Source organism: Bactrocera neohumeralis, unplaced genomic scaffold, assembly GCF_024586455.1.
Source record: "Bactrocera neohumeralis isolate Rockhampton unplaced genomic scaffold, APGP_CSIRO_Bneo_wtdbg2-racon-allhic-juicebox.fasta_v2 cluster11, whole genome shotgun sequence".
NCBI classification, from domain to species: Eukaryota; Metazoa; Arthropoda; class Insecta; order Diptera; family Tephritidae; genus Bactrocera; species Bactrocera neohumeralis.
Window position 1 is genome coordinate 13,315,174 of NW_026089624.1, and position 11,842 is coordinate 13,327,015.

The following is an 11,842-nucleotide window of genomic DNA, read 5'->3' on the forward strand; positions in this document are numbered from 1 at the left end:
CGGGAGTACCCACGACAACAGTGACATTTGAGGAAGGTCCGGTCATTTCTCATTAATGGAGACCGGACCATTTTACTAGCGACTGCGAAAGTCATCCTTATTGATCATAACGGATCTGATCACCGATACTACTACAAAACGTGTGTAGCTGCGTAGGCGTCCAGGGGAGATACGAATTGAAGGAATTGATTCTAGCGCGGCAGTCTACAGTAGGAGACATATACAAGATTTGACTGCCTTTGACAACAGCAGTAACTTCAAACTCGAGGCTTATGTCGTGCCCACAATAACCTCAGTGACGACAGTTATGCATATAGACGCAGAACTCTGGAGCCATCTAAAGGACTTACCGCTAGCCTACCCAACATTTGGTACTCCGAATCCGGTGGATCTACTACTTGGTGCTGACGTACAGCGGGCCTCTTTCAGGAGGGTTTCATACAGGGTTCTCCAGAGCAACTTTGCGCTTTGAAAACCCGACTTAGTTGGGTAGTATTTCGACCAGTCACAAGTTCTGCTCACTCCACATTACACACATTCCTTACTGCGAAATGCTTCAACGAACAACGACTAGGCTCGTTGCACAGAAACTTCTGGGAACTGGAGAGCCCGGTACAAGGTACAAATATTATTTCGACCAGTTGCTCTTGCCTTTGGAGAATCTCATCAATCGGCAGTTTCTACCACTCGAGCTGCGGTTGATGCCTTCGTGAGCAGTACATCACATTTATGCGAAAATACATTGCTCTTGATCACATGGAGGTTAGCAAGAAAGCTTTTACCTACAAAGAAACCAGTAACCACAAAAATTCGGGTAGCTTTGAACGCTTTCGCGAAGCTTCCATCTTATGGGAGATCCTTAAACGATACACAGTTCCTTAGACCCGACATTTTCTTCTCCTTTACTAGCGTAGACACCGCTTACGTGATTATAGGCGAGTTAACAACAGCGCGCCCGTCGTTTCTTCTTTTCGCTACGTGGCGCCAATTAGAGACTCCAAGTGAAGCCAGGTCCTTCTCCACCAGGTCATTCCAACGGCGTGGAGGTCTTCTTTTTTCTTTCGCCCATACGCACGACACGACTTAGGCAGCGTAGCCGCTAAATTCTCTCTATGTCAATGTCGTCATATATCTCATACAGCTCATCGTTCCATCGAATGCGATATTTGCCGTATCCACCGCGCAGAGAACCACAAATCTTTCGCAGAACCTTTCTCTCGAAAACTCGTAATGTCGACTTAACAGACACCACCTGCACCATATAGCAGGACGAGAGAAGGAGTGACTTATAAAATTTGGTTTTTGTTCGTCGGGAGAGGATTTTACTTCTCAATTGCCTACTTAGTCCGAAGTAGCATCTGTTGGCAAGAGATATTCTGCGTTGGATTTCGAGGCTGACGTTGTTGTTGGTGTTAATGCTGGTTCCAAATAGACGAAATTATCTACGACTTCGAAGTTATCAACGGTGGCATGGGAGCCTAGTCGCGAGTGCGACGACTCTTTGTTTGACCGGAGGAGATTTTTGTCTTGCCCTCGTTCACCACCAGACCCATTTGCTTTGCTTCCTTATCCAGTCTGGAGAAAGCAGAACTAACGGCGCGGGTTGTTGAGGCCAATGATATCAATATCATCAGCATACGCCAGCAGCTGTACACTCTTATAAAAGATTGTACCTGCTCGATTCAGTTCTGCAGCTCGAAATATTTTCTCCAGAAACAGATTCAAGAAGTCGCACGTCAGGGAGTCGGGTCGTCTGAAACCTCATTTGGTATCGAACTGCTCCGAGAGGTCCCGATCCTGACGGGGCTTTTGGTGTTGCTCAACGTCAGTTTACACAGCCGTATTAGTTTTGCGGGGATACCAAATTCAGACATGGTGGCATAAAGGCAGCTCCTTTTCAAGCTGTCAAAAGCAGCTTTGAAATCGAAGAAGAGGGGTCTTTTCGAATATTTAGCTCATAGGAAATGTCTGGTCAGTTGTTGATTTGCCAGGTTTGATAAGGTTTAATCAGTTTGTTGACGGTGGGCATTAATCTTAATCTTTCACACAATACGCTCGATAGAACCTCATATACGATGTCTCACTTTTCGTGGATTGAGCAGAACACACTTAAATTCCAATCATTGGGCATGCTTTCGTCCGACCATATTCTACAAAGAAGCTGATGTATGCTCCGTATCAATTCTTCGCTACCGTGTTTGAATAGCTTGGCCGGCAATCCTTCGGCCCCTGCCGCTTTGTTTTTCTTCAGAGCAATTCCTATTCGAACTTCTTCATGGTAGGGCAATGGAACGTCTGCTCCATCGCCATATATTGGGGAATCGCCTTCGTTATACTTTCTCTGCCATTCGGCGGGCTGGAGAAGTGTTCCCTCCATAATTTTAGTATGCTCTGGGCATCAGTCACTAGATCACCTTTGGGGGTTCTATAAGAGTATGCTCCGGTCCTTCAGTTAGTCGCCGTCTTTTCCTAGAAGGTGCGAGCATTACCCCTGCAGGCCAGCTAGTCCCGTTAATCGTACTCAAGCATTTCAGCCTCTCTCTTGTTTTGTGTGCAAATGCGTCTCGCTTCCCTCTTCAACTCTCGGTATCTATCTCATCCCGCACGTGTTGTGGTCGATTGTAACGTTACGAGGTAGGCAGTCTGTTTTCTCTCCGCTGCGACACGGCACTCCTAAGCATATCAGCTGTTCTTTTGCATTTTCCGAAAACCAATGGTTTCGGTTTCAGCTGTAAGGAGCTTGAAATGTAGTCCCACAGTTCGCTTATACCGAGTTGTTGACGAGTGCCCTCAGAGATCAGGAGTGCAAGTCGAGTCGAAAACCGTTCGGCTGTCTGTTGTGATCGTATCTTCTTGACGTCGAACCTTCCTTGTGTTTGTTGACGTGCGTTTTTTCCTACACGGGTGCGTATCTTGGCTACAATAAGATAATGGTTCGTGGTGGTTTTCACCACTTCGTATAACCCTGGATCTTTCTCTGGATCAGGAATATCCGCAGAAATGATTTCATAAATTTGATCTGGTATAACTACCACCCACCATCCAAATAAGAATGTGTCCGTGCGGCAAACCTCGTTTTTACCACTCAACAGAGTACAACCAGCATCTAACAGCACCATACATACATCACTTCAAAATGAAGTCCATCTAACATCGTAGCTGTTGTTGTGAAAAGTCTTGCTGAGACATCGTGACGATCTGGATAGCGATTCAATAATTCCATAAGCTATGGCCATTTCGCATTGTGAGTGAATGCAACAAACAAATGCGCCCGTCCATAATTCCGCACGTACAGGTATGTCATCGCATCCTGCGAGTACTCGTTTTTTTTAAATGTTCGTTGAAGTTGAAAGATGGTTTTTACGGCGAGAATTTGAATAATTGCCGGAGAATGATGGTTTTAGTTTTTCTAACAAACCTTATGTGTCTGTCAGCATATGAATTATATATATTAGGGGTATTCTCTTGCTCTTTCAAAACCCTTGCACAGTGCACGAATTGCAGATATTTCCTCTTGGTGCAACGGCACAACAACAAACACACGCAGAAAATTATTTGCAATGGCTGTGAAATATGTCAGACCAAAACCCATGTTTATTTTCGTGCAATGGCACGTAAAAATATAATTGCAACCTTGTTTTAGCTGTCATTTTACATAAAGACATATTACGCCGTTAAATTGTTTAGGAAGGTAAGTTTTAAATAAATTTTATAATTTCTATTTAAATTATAAAGAATTTTCACAGTTTTCCATAAAAATTAGAGCGCCTCCAGAAAAATCGCAGTTGGATGTCTCATGTGATCTGGTGCGGCGGAAGGTCCGACATTTGAAGGCGCAGTACCGTAAAGCCAATGGCTGGCTCGCGTCTACGGGTGCAGGACCACAAGATGAAGCTGACGGTAGAACCATCGAAGGTTAGTATTATATTGATATTTTAAATTTATTGTTATTAAACTTTTTACTAATTTCAGCAAAAATTGCTAAAATGTGCCCTTATTACGATCAGTTGAGGGAAATATTTGGAAAGCGGTTGCCGGCCATGCAACTGTTACTAAGTGAAAGTAACCTTCTTTCGCCTCAGTTGTGTCTAGTTAGTCCTGCGCCAGAATTCGAAGTAGAATTCTTGGTAGAGAATGTGTACCTGCTGCGCCATCAAATGCCGCATCTTCGATCGCACCAATTTCCACCCCGGTATCAACATACCAACGATCGATTCGGCCTCCAAAATCATCCATTAGACAATTGGCGGCTATCCAAGCTAAAAAAATTGCTATGGAAGCGAAGAAGCTGGAATTTGACAAGTATAAATTCGATGAAGAAAAGAAAATTCAGGAAAGGAAATTAGATATAGGGTCAAAAAATTATATATAGAATTAAAAAAAATAGAAACAGATGAAAAATACAAGGTGTTAGAATTAGATATGAAAGAAAGAGTGGCTATGTATGAAATTGATTATTTCTTTAGGTTTCGTAAGTATGAACTTATATAAATAGTTACATCAAAAAAAAAAAAAACAGTTGGCATACCTAATACCACTATGTATAACATACATATGTATATTGCTGATTAACTTTTTATAGATCACCAAACATTATTGCGTACAAAGATTTGCGCTTGGCTTCTGCCTCAGTTATTCGCCGGCCATTTTCATGTGGAGAAAATTCATCTGATTCTTCGTCGCTATCGACAACTACATATATTATCTACGTATTCAATATCGTTAGAAGTAGATCGTAAGATGTTATGCAATATACAGCAAAAAAGAAACCAGTTGGAACATATAATATGACTTTTTCGTTCTGAACACGTATTCTTAATTCGTTGAGGCTACCAAAGCGTTCTTTTAGAATCCCAAAGCAATGTTCAATCCTCACGCGATATCTGCTATGACCCAAGTTGAAAGCTTTACGCTTTGAATAGTCCCTTTGTTGTGGATTTTATAAGTTTCAATTCAGTACCATCAATAAATAATATGCAATGCGGCAGCTCCTTGTATGTTGTTTTAACGATATCTTGTCTTTCATTGGTATCAGGCCAAGCGATATATCTAGATTTTAACTCCAAAATAAATGAAAATACTCTCTTTGTGATCTTGTAAAGCGTTTCGAGATTTCCTACATCAAACAGTGTAGCTTCTTTCCGAATCGCCGCACTTTCACCCAATGAACCCAAACGAAGATCTACTGAAAATTGCCTAATGAATTGAGCGTTTTTAAACTGAGCACTGTCTCTTGAGACTCGGAGCATTTGTTGGTAACGTCCTTCGTCTAAATAGTCAAGAACATTAGATCGCCATTCCAAACACTTAGGCACTTTTTGATAATTTCCGCGATGGTTTGATAAGATAACTGTAAGACTTTCATTCAATTCATCCATAGTTTTCCAATAGCTATCGTCGTCTAAAAAGCTCAAATTATTGATTTTTTAAAGCTTAAAAAAGTGAAATATACAATTACCATCCAGATGTAGTAATATATTAGAAGCAGCTTCTTCAATTATAAAAATAACAAGTTTTTCTTTCTCAGAAGTGTGCGGCATTTTTAGAAAATAAATTCGTTAATTTTTCGCAATTTGTTCTGTTTTTTTTATTTATTCATTCACAATACTCGTTAAAATAGTTATTCACAATAGTCATTCACAAATGTTTTGCATAATAGTCATTCACAATAAATTTACCGAATCAGCTGTTCTTATATCACTTCTCACCACCGATTCTGTAATGAGTGCTGTCGTGCTCTTGCATATTTCGGTATAGGTTTTGCATTTTGTGTCATCTTGCATCCCCCATTATGTATATGTATTTAAAATTGCTTGTATTTCGCACCTTAGGTTGATGTTTGACCTTGCTTTGATTCCTGCAAGTTGCAAGACTATAAAATGTTCTGTTGCACCCGTACTTATCCCTTCCTTACTTGTTTTTCATTTAATATGATTTTTACCGCCTACAATTTCTTTTTAAAGCTCGTACCTTCTTGAATATCAACGCCTTTTCTATCTTTATTTAATCTATGTATGATACGTATACATACAAATTTGGCAACTGAGGAACTATTAGTAAATAAAATGCAGCATTTTGGGTGAAGCAACTTGTGTTAGTTTATAAAAATGGATCAAAAAGAGTTTGTGTGTTAATAAAGCATTGCTGTTTGGGTAAAAAAAAAATACTGCACCAGAGAAATCCACCTTTGTAAAGATGATGATGATGTCTCCAACTACTTCTACTATTTCGAAAATTTTTGAGTGTTCTGTTAAAAATAAATTATTTTTTGCAGTAAAATCAATAATTAATGTCAATCAGCATGGGTTTGTCCCTGGGCGCTCCACTGTGTCAAACTTAGCAGTTTTTAGCGATGATTGTATGTCTGCATTCTCCGCTGGATTTCAGGTAGATTGTGTCTACACAGATTTCTCTAAAGCCTTTGATAAAGTATCACACAATATTCTAATTAAAAAATTATCATCTCTAGGATTTCACTCGGCCTTCTTGAAGTGGATTAAATCATATCTGCAAAACAGACGATGCGTAGTCACTGTCGATGGAGTGTCATCTGATTCATTCATTGCGTCTTCGGGAGTCCCACAAAGAAGCGTCTTGGGTCCACTTCTCTTTGTGCTGTTTATCAGTGACATCTCCTGTTGCTTCTCTTTCGCCAACTTTCTGTTATATGCAGATGACTTAAAAAATTTTGCATTAATCAATAACACACAAGATGTACTCAAACTTCAATGTGATATTGATACTTTTTATAATTGGTGCCTGAAATCGAAACTTTTTCTGAATGTAGATAAATGCTCACAGATCTCCTATGGTAGGGGACGCAACATCTTACCTTCTAGCTACAGTATTTCTAATTGCGTCCTAAAATGCGTTACTGATATCAAAGATCTTGGGGTAATCTTTGACCACAGATTTTCTTTAGCAATCAAATCAACTATATAACTTCAAAATCTTTTTCTGTACTTGGCTTTGTCCGTCGAAATTCTACAAATTTTTCCGACCCCTACACGTTAAAATTACTAAACGCATGTTTTGTGCGGCCCATTTTGGAGTATGCAGTGGTCTCCAATTGCATATCGTCAATTAACAGGATCGAGCGTGTTCAAAAGATCTTTCTTAAATATGCTCTCCGCTCCTTAAAGTTTGTTGACCCAACACCATCGCATACATCGCGTTTATTGCTTTTACATCTTAAATCACTGGAAAATCGAAGGTCCGTTCTGTCACTTTCATTTGTCCACAATATAATTAACGGGGAAATTGACTGTCCCTACTTATTAGGGAAACTTAACTTCAATACTCCCCAGCGTTGTCTCTGATCCATTTCGCCATTTTATTAAAAAAAGGAAAGTACTAATTTTGCTGAATATGCTCCCCTCAAGAGGGCTATGCGGGAGTTTAACCCGATTTCCGAGAAAGTTCTACTTGATTTTTCTCACTCTAGGGTATCCTTCATTAATACCCTCAATTCTGTTTTTTAGTTTAAGTATCTACTCATGTTATTGTAATTTAATTATTTTAGAATTCTAATATGCATCCTAGTTTTTCATTAGTCTGTAAGAATCATTGTTCATAGACTTTACTAAATAAATAAACAAATAAATAAATAAAGAGATTTGCTAAATTGGAAAGAGTCGAAATGAGCACCGAGGACAATGAAGGCAGTGGACGCCCTAAAGAGGCGAAAGCTCTGTGGAAAATGTGTGCCTCGCAAGTTCATAGTCCACAACAACTACGAACTTCTGAATCTCAGCAATGTTTGAAGCCCTTCAAGACCATATTTTTGCGTCGGTGTGTGACAATAGAAAATGACTCCATCATTATGCACCAGTTCTCAAGCGTGGAAAGACGAAAAAGTCGACTGGGAAGGTTATGGCATCATCAGTGGCATAATATTCATCGACTGATTACTGAGCCAGTCATGATCCATTCATTGCATATTTGGTTGCAGTTCTATTCAATCATTTCCAATATTTAGCGATTGTATTATTTATGAGGAAGGATCAGTTTGAAATTGTACGCATGACTTCATCGTTTCCCTTTAAATATTGCACCGCTCTGTTCAATGCTTCGTAGATATTTCTATATGTCTCAAATTATAATAGACCTTTACAACACTGCAGTTATTTCGCTAATTTTTTATGTTAGATGTGGTTTGTTATCAAAGTGTGGGCACTCACATATGGCAACACTGTTTGTCAGTTATTCTGTGGGCACACAGACAAGACGTATCAAATCTGGCAACACTGTTCGTCAGTTATTCATTCTCTGTATATTCTTGGAAATTTACAGTTTCAACTGAATTCCTAATTCTTAGTTTTTAGTTTAAAGAAGCGTCACTCATTATACAGACGCCAACAAGAATACAAGTGTTCTTCAATAAATAATTTATAATCATTTAAATATTAAATGTGGTGTTTTATTCGTCACATAATTTGTGACCCCTACAATTGAACAGCCCACGTTAAATGGACCAACAACAAAATTGTGCAACGAAATCGGGCGATTGGTGCCCAGATTCGCAAGAAGAGAACCCCACCGAGGAATTTTCTGAAACAAACACACTTTCCCAGCTCCCACCACTACAAGCTATGCACATCGACCGACTTGAACGAATCGAACTACCGCCGTTTTGGAACCAGCAGGTTCAATTGTGGTTTGCTGCCGTCGAAGCACAGTTCCAGCTCAGAAAAATAGAAAAATAACAACGGACGCAACGAAATATTATGCAGTAATAGCTCGCCTGGATCAGGAAACACTCATCGTGGTTGAAAACATTATTTCTAATCCGCCCGAAACAGAAAAGTATATCATACTTAAGGATGCACTGCTTAATCATTCTCATTCATGCCATTCCTCAGGAACGCCGATTCAAAATGTTGCTATCCGGCGTCGAATTACGTGATCGACGGCTGTCTGAACTGCTGGCAGAAATCCACCGCCTAGGAGGAAATCATTTAGACGCAGCATTTGTGCGCGCCATTTGGTTTGACCGTCTTCCTCTACAAATACAACTAACACTTGTTGCCACTGGTGAAGAAAACAACACTATCCTCGCGCGAACAGCAGATCGCCTCATGAAAGTTCAGCGAGGACATGAAGATCCCGGTATAATGGCTGTGACCCACAAATTCGCTGTTGGTAGTGACATAAAAAAACAACTTGACGAGTTGGCACGGCAAGTCGAAAAGCTGGCTCAGAGGCTCGACAACGCATCATTCAACGAAAGCAATCGCAATAAAAATACACCAAATGCATCACAGGACAATGCTACAAGCTACCATGTTATTATCATCGAAAATTTGGTCAACGTGCCAAAAAGTGCACACGGCCCTGCACGTTTCAGGGAAACACAAACGGCCCCCAGTAGACACGGCGTATGCTGGTGGCAACATAACACATCGCCGACTATTCGTTTACGACCGCATATCGGGTTACGAAATTTCTTGTCGACACTGGCGCTGATATTTCGGTAACTCCGCTTTCTCGTAAAAGCAAGAAAATGCCCACATCTTTTCGACTACAAGTTGCAAACGGCAGCGAAATCGAAATTTACGGGGATAAGGCACTCACCTTCAACATAGGGCTACGGCATCCGATCCATTGGATATTCTGTACAGCTAACGTACCGTATCCAATCATCGGTGCAGATCTCATCCATAAATTTGGATTAGTTGTGGACCTCAAACGTGGTCGCTTGGTAAACCCCAATTCAGACTCGCACAGTGTAGGCCATTATGCAACCGCCCCCATTACAGCGGTCACGGCCCTAACTGAGAGCAACAAATTTACGGCTATCAAATACTCCGTCAAACATTTCATCCCTACCACCTGACCACCGTGCATGCAACGTGTTCGACCGCTATGTCCTGAACGCCTCAAAGTTGCCAAAAAGGAGTTTGAGCTCCTAATCGATTTGGGTCATGCCAGACCCTCAAATAGCCCCTGGGCCCTTACACATGGCCAAGAAGAAAAATGGAGACTGACGACCATGCGGAGACTACCGTAGACTCAACGAAAGAACTATTCCTGACCGGTACCCAATCTCGCTTCTTCATGATTATGCCACAATATTAGCAGGAAAGAACATATTTTCTACAATCGATCTCAGGCGTGCGTTTCATCATATTTCGGTGGCCGAGGAAGACATACCAAAAACCGCCATAATAACCCCGTTCGGGTTATTCGAGTTCATCAGCATGCCATTCGGGCTCCGAAACGCGGCACAGTCTTTTCAGCGCTTTATCAACGAAGCACTCACGGGCCTCGATTGCGTTTATGCTTACATCGACGGCCTGCTGATAGCATCATCCAGTGAACAACACCATATACAACACCTCCGGTTAGTCGGACCTTTACCGGACTCTCACGGATTCAAGTACTGCATGACTATGGTCGACCGATTTACGAAATGGCCAGAAGCGGTACCCATTAAAGGCATAACGGCAAGCACGGTTGCCAACATGTTCTACTACCATTGGATCGCCCGCCACGGATGCTCCAAGCTACTCACTACCGATCAAGGTACCCAATTCAAAAGTGCGGTTTTTACAGCTCTAGCACTGTTAGTCGGCGGCAAACGTATTCGCACCACGGCATACCACCCAGCTGCCAACGGTCTGGTAGAAAGGTGGCACCGTACGGTCAATGCCGCCATCATGTGTCATCAAATCTCTCAATGGACTCAGGTTCTACCAAAAGTATTATTGGGATTGAGAACTTGCTACAAGGAAGACTTTAAAGCATCACCAGCAGAATATCTATATGGGACAACACTCCGGGTTCCTGGCGAATTTTTCTCAGATGGAGATCCACCGGGAGATTCCCAATTTTTCCTTGAAGGTTTTCGCTCATATATGAGGAAAATCAGACCAGTTCCTTCAATCCAGCAGAACCCACCGTCAGAAAACGTTCTGTTTCAAAGAACTGTCAACATGCACACACGTATTCCTGAGGATCGACGCAACTAAACGACCACTTGACCAGCGATATTCAGGCCCACACAAAGTGATCAAAAGACTTGATGAACGTGTTTTTGCCATCGAAGTTAACGCCAAGGTTATAAATGTAAGCATCGATCGCCTTAAACCAGCTCATTTGGCCAATGATGAAGTATTCGACAGCACGCCACATAGTCGTATTTTCACCGAGCCAATGAATTCGCCAGGTAAATCAACCAGCCTACCTATGCACCAAAGTACCTGCAACATTTGCACCCGCACTAGGATCTGATATTGAAACTCAACCTCAAAAAGCTCAGCAAGTCTTTATTTGGGGGGAGTACTGTGGGCGCTCACATATGGCAACACTGTTTGTCAGTTATTCATTCTCTGTACATTCTTGGAAATTTACAGTTTCAACTGAATTCCTAATTCTTAGTTTTTAGTTTTAACAAGCGTCACTCATTATACATACGCCAACAAGAATACAAGTGTTCTTCAATAAATAATTTGTAATCATTTAAATATTAAATGTGGTGTTACATTCGCCACAAAAGCATTTGCATCCTTCGCCCATAATCTAGTAAAGCAGCCGTAATGCATTGACGACGAAAACGTTAATTTTTGTTGTGATATTAAAAATATCTGAGGTAGCATTTCTTCCTTTTCTTGAAGTAATACAATTTTCAAATGATTCTTACATGAATTTTGAATCATAAGCATGATTTGAAATAAAAGTTTGATATTTATGAAATGTGTTTAATTTTAACATAAAACAAGTAAGGAAGGGCTAAGTTCGGGTGTCATCGAACATTTTATACTCTCGCATGATAAAGTGATAATCGAGATTTCATTATACGTCATTTACATATTTTTCAAATACCGTATTTGTGTAAAGTTTT